Raw genomic sequence first — 5,818 nt, forward strand, 5'->3', positions numbered from 1 at the left:
GAGAGAGAGAGAGAGAGAGAGAGAGAGAGGGAGAGGGAGAGGGAGAGAGAGAGAGTATAATGAGATTTCGTCACAAGCTCTTATGAATACTGGGCAGACTTCTAATACTGAGATACATCCCTAAATCCAAAAATTTTAGAACAGGAGAGAGACTTGTTGAATATTAAGTCAAAAATTAAGTTTGGAGAAGAAAAAACTCAAGTATTGGAATGTTAAGACTTTGTCAAATTCAGTTAAATTTTTCAATAGCTTAGTCGATAAAAAAATATTTAATTTCAGGTCTCACAGATAAGGGAAGTTTCTGCTTATCCTCAGTTGTATTTATTTTCATTTTGTCTTATACAGCTTAAAATATTCATAATTGATAGTTTATCTCTTTTCCCTATATTTTATCTGTAATATAATTTCCATTCAGAAAGCTAATTTTAACATCACATCTCTTAAATAAACAATTTTAAGACAAGTTAATTATTTTAAATTTATCCTATTTTCCCTAAAGTGCAATAACTTATTCACCTTTATTTTGAATTAATGATATAATGTATTATCTATCATTTATGCTCTGCTCACTTAGAAGGATAATATAATAAATAATAGTAAATATACATATAATAAAATAGCAAACCAATAGATTATGAAAAGTAATAGACAATTCATGTGTTAAAGGCAAAATGTAGAAATAATTATACTAGAAGGAATTAATCTTTTGGAGGTTATTAAAAGAAAATTTCAATATGATCTTCCTGAGCTTCAAGAAGGAATCAAGAAACACAATGGTTTCAAGAAATATGATTCAACAAAAAAAGAGTGTGTCTCCTTTTATTTTTTCTAACAAAAGTTGAGTTTTATGATTTTCCCTTTTCTTTCATCTATTTTAACAAAGTTCATAAGAGGAATTAATCATATGAATCACAAATAAAAAATAATGCATAGAACGTTGAATTTTTAGTCATTTTATTATTTTATTGCTCACTTATATTTTAATATCTAATGTAGATTGTTAATATTTCCTATATAGATTCTAAATGCAATGAGTAGCATAATTTTTAAATCAAATTATTGTATATAATCTGTAAAGCAATTTTGAAAGGAGTCATGATAATAAGATATTAATTTATAACTTTCTGATGCTTTATGATAATGATTAGGATATAAGTAGCAAAGAATTATATTATATAATATTGAGTGAGAGGCACTAGTAAAATACAGTTTTTCTATGAACAAGAGACATTTTTCTGTCTAAATATAATGTAAAACTTGTTAGCTCTTTAAAAGTAGGAAGAGGCTTTTTCATTAATAGTATAATATTTGCAACTTTCTCAGTGTTAACACATTCAGGTCAATCATTACAGAATGGAGAACATGACTTTGTATAATCTTTTGTACAACAAAAATCTGTTTGTTATTATTCCCAGCCTCAAAGATGGCTGCTACATGAAACAGTAGCCTCTTTCCCATAATGCTCTGCACCTTAAAATAGCTGCCACATGGAAGAGTAGCCTCCATGTTAAATATGATTTCTACTACCAAGGGACAGCCTTCCTCCCATCATGCCTCTCTCCCACCAAAAGAGTAACCAGTGATGACATAAGCACCTCCTAGTGATGTCACAGGCTTCTGCAATCCCTTAGTGCTACCTCACTTAACTCCACCCAAGCTCAGATTAACCCTATCCCGCTCCTATAAAAGAAGCTCCCTGTTCCTCCATGCTGCTTTTTCCTTTGTTAGGAGACCAGCCCAGCAGATCCTCTCCATAATAAAGTCCTGGTCTGGTCCTGGTTTTTCGGCTCCTTTACCTAACACTGTTAACGCATTTTTTCACAAAAGTTTAAAACCACTTGGCATTGTGCCACAAATGAAAGATATTGAAGTTATTTTTTTGAACTACTATCCAGATAGAGTTTCTGGTTCCAGAATCTGAATTGTCAAAACTTTTGTATAAGCAATATTCTTTGTCAATCTCTCACCTGCTGTTTTTATATTGTTTATTTATATTGGTACTGGGGATGGAATTCAGGACCTTGTGCTTGAGAGGCCAGCAGCAGAACCACTGAGCCAAATCCCCAGTCCCCCACCTGCTGTTTTATAATTGCCTATTTATCACAATAGATCTAGGAAGTTTTCACTCTCACTACTTTGTCAAACATTTTATACCTGAGAGTTTAGCTTAGAAACCTTTAAAAAATGTCATCCAATTCTGTGACTTCTTCTTTTCTGATTATATCTAAATGTAGAGTCCATTCATGAAGTGCTGCTTTTTGTTTGCCTCTATTCTCAGCAGCTTACAAGTTCACATAAGGAGTCTACATGCACAATCATCCATCAAGAAAATTACCTCTGTCCCTTCAAAGAAAGTCTCCTTTTTCAGTTCCTTCATTTCAGTCAGATATTTGAGGATTATTAACCTCTTAAACTAGAAACCCCATATCATGTTTTGTTTTTTCATCTCCTATAGAAAACCCAATTAAATTGTCATCAATTCCTTCCAAATGTATCAGAAATAAGAAAATTCATAGTTGTGAGAGTTAGGCTTACTGGTCAACTTGCTGATTAGAGAATACTGATGAGGTGATTGGGTCAGGAGGGCTTTATGCTTATCAGTTAATCCACTGAAGTCCATCGATGAATGTGCTGATATGAGACAGGGCCCACTTGGAGTGGGTCACAGGTAACATAACTTTAGAAAGTATATGGCTTATTGGTGATCTTCCTCTAAGATTTTTTTCCCAGGATACCATGATGCTTTGTTCCGCTACACCATTCTGCCATCATGTGCATTCCCTGCAGCCAGATGATCATGGCCTGAATAGTCTTAAACTGTGAGCCACAATAAATTTCTCCTTCTTACTATGTGGTCGTTAGGTCTTTTGTCCCATTGAAAGGACTAATGCAGAAAATTGCTACTGACAGTTTCCTTGCTATAACTATACCTGGCCATGTGGTTCAGAAACCTTGAAACTAGTTTGTGGGAGAGCTTGGGAAGGTTTGACAAAGTAGACTAGACGATCACTAAAATGATGTAAGTAGAGCCTGATCTGTGACTCTGGTTGGGGCTCAGAAAACCAGGAGTATGGAGAGTAAAGGACAGGCCCATGCGGTTTTGTTTGGATATGGGGATTCTATTGGGAAGTAGGTTAAAACCTGTTACACTCTAGCCAGATATTTGTTTACACTTTGCCAATATTCTGGGGAATCTGTGTTTAAGGGATACAGGCTAATTATCAGGTAGATGGAATTTCAAGGCAGCCAAGCATCCAGATTTTCATATAGGCACTTCTGGTTGCTTTTAACCAGAATTATGTTCAGAATCAGGAGCAGAAGTCAGACAAGAGGGATTTGAGAAATTTAAATTTGGCACTGAAACAACCAGTAAAGATATGGAGACAAAGGAATTATACTTGCTGAAGAGATTAGCATCATTAAAAAAAGATACAAGGTATTTCTAATCAGTGCTAGAAGAAAGACACTCTGAGGACATCTCAGGGATCCATAAGACTCTACCTATCACAGGCTCAGGGTATAACACTGGAAACCATTCATTTGAGAAGAGAGTTCCTAGCATCCCTGATAAAGAGGGTTTACCTAAAAAATTGGGTCCTCAGAACTAACTTCACCACAATCAGCCATCATCCAGACAGGCCACTCTAGGCAGAGTCCCAGGGTGCCTAGATACTGTTCAGCCTGGTGGTATACCTTGGCATTCTCCACATAATGATGATTTCAGCAGCATAAAGAATGCAAGAATTTTGGGATCAAAGAGACACCCAGATTTTGAAAGAAGATCTGAAGAACAGACCAGCAGCTCCAGAGTGGGTATTGCCTAAAGCTGTGGGAAGGAAGTCAAAGTTACAGTGAACACCCCAGGAAGTTGGATATTCCAGGAATATGAAACATGTACTGGGGAAGCTGCAGGTAGCAAGTAGAGCCTCTCCAAAAGGAAGCCCATATGGGCTAAAGCCAACAAGGTAATAGTGGTAGAGCCACCCAGACACCCTGGAACTCAGTTTTTTACCACATCACCATTTGCCTTGGATATTAGATCTGGAATCATAGGGTTTGATTTAATGTTGTTTATGTTACACTGGTTACACAGTATTCTTTTCTATGCCCCCATTCCTCACTTTTGAAATGTGAATTTTTAATCTATAACTTTTGGAATATGAATGTTTTATCTTGTACCTTGGGATTAACTACAGTGGCACCTTGGATCTGAATCATTAATTGGTGCCAGGAGGAACGAAGTGAACCACAAATGACGGTAACAAACGAGTTGTTTTGGCTGGAAAGGGTAGTAAGTCATGGAAAGGGTAGAAGACACAATTGACACTTACAAGTTCCAGTGTTTGCTTTGCAAACCAAACAAATGAATTAGACCAGGACAAAATTTTCAGGTCAAAATGCATTGAATGCCAAAGTTGATGAGTTTCAAAGCAGTTTAGCACCAAGATATGACTGTAACTTGCTTTTTGAATTTTACAATGTTCAAAGCTACAAATGTGTCTTGAATCTCAGAGGAGACTTTGACTTACTTTTCAGAAATGCTGGAACTGCTTAGATTTTGGGGGAAGTGATTAGTGAATTTTCAGTTCACACAGAGCAGTTACATGGCATTTGTTGAAATCGTTCTCATCATCTGTATTTGGAGATGAAGTGAGGTTCAAGGAGATATATTTTGGTGTCAAGATGACAGGGGCAGAATAGAATGGTTCAGCTGAACTATCAAATTGACTGAAGTCAACTCCCAGAGACATGATTTAATCATTGAGATCCCATACTCATCAGTGGTTTAATCCACTAATAGTCATGATTTAATTCATTTTTCATATTCTCTTGTAGTTTCTAAGGTATTTCTCAGTAGTTGATCACTGACTGCAGCCATGACCACTAGATCTGACTCTGTCTCCACGTGGGTCACTTCTGCTACCCATACTTTCAGTCTTCTTTTGAACTTCCTGCATTTGTGTTTGGAATGTTTTTGTGTATTTTCATATTTTCTCTGCTGGGTATTCACATGTTACAGCCTTTTAGCTCTGCTGGAGTTTTCTTAGTGTCTTCTCTAGGCCTGTTGACCCTTTGTTTCATTAGGGTCATTATCTGTATAGTAGTATCTTCTTTAAAACTGCCACACACCTTACTGGTGCATTTACCTTTGTCTTTTTAACCCTTTCAGACCATTCTACTATGTGGCTTCTGATTTCTTTCCCCTTGATGCATCCTAAACTGATTTTGGGGTGGTTAGGAACTTTTGGAGGTATTTTGTTGCCTTATCTTTTCACGTTTCCATGTTTCCTTTGTTTATTTTTGTCCTAGGGTTTCTGTCTTCCTTGGGACCTGCCCCTGAGGAATGTGCTACAGTATTTTTTATGACCCCCAGGCAATCCAGTATTAGTGTACAGAGAAAGCCAATTAAGCAACCAATGTGTTACCTTGGCTGCATTAGTTAAGTCTGCACAACAATGATATCAAATGTCCAGAGAATATTGATAAACCTTAATAACCACTCATGAACTGTTCTTAACCAGAACAAAGAGATCTGTGATTTTAGCACAGAAGACCTTAGGCCATCCTTCTAATGACCTATAGTGTTTCATAACACTGATCTCTGTGGGATATAGGTAGTAGTGTAAGAATTCAAGTGTATCAATGAATTAAATGTCTTCTCCTTCAGGACCATCCCCTCTGAAGATTATATCCACCAAACCTGGCCTCCCACAACAGAATACAGTTTCTGTGACCTTCCTGGCCTCCTAGTGGCTGCCAGGAGATGCCTGTTTAGTTCTCACCTTCTCCAAGTCAGCCTCCCTGGCATTCTGTCATC

The sequence above is a fragment of the Fukomys damarensis genome, unplaced genomic scaffold (genome assembly GCF_012274545.1).
Source record: "Fukomys damarensis isolate Sample0158 unplaced genomic scaffold, DMR_v1.0_HiC HiC_scaffold_37, whole genome shotgun sequence".
Lineage (NCBI taxonomy): Eukaryota > Metazoa > Chordata > Mammalia > Rodentia > Bathyergidae > Fukomys > Fukomys damarensis.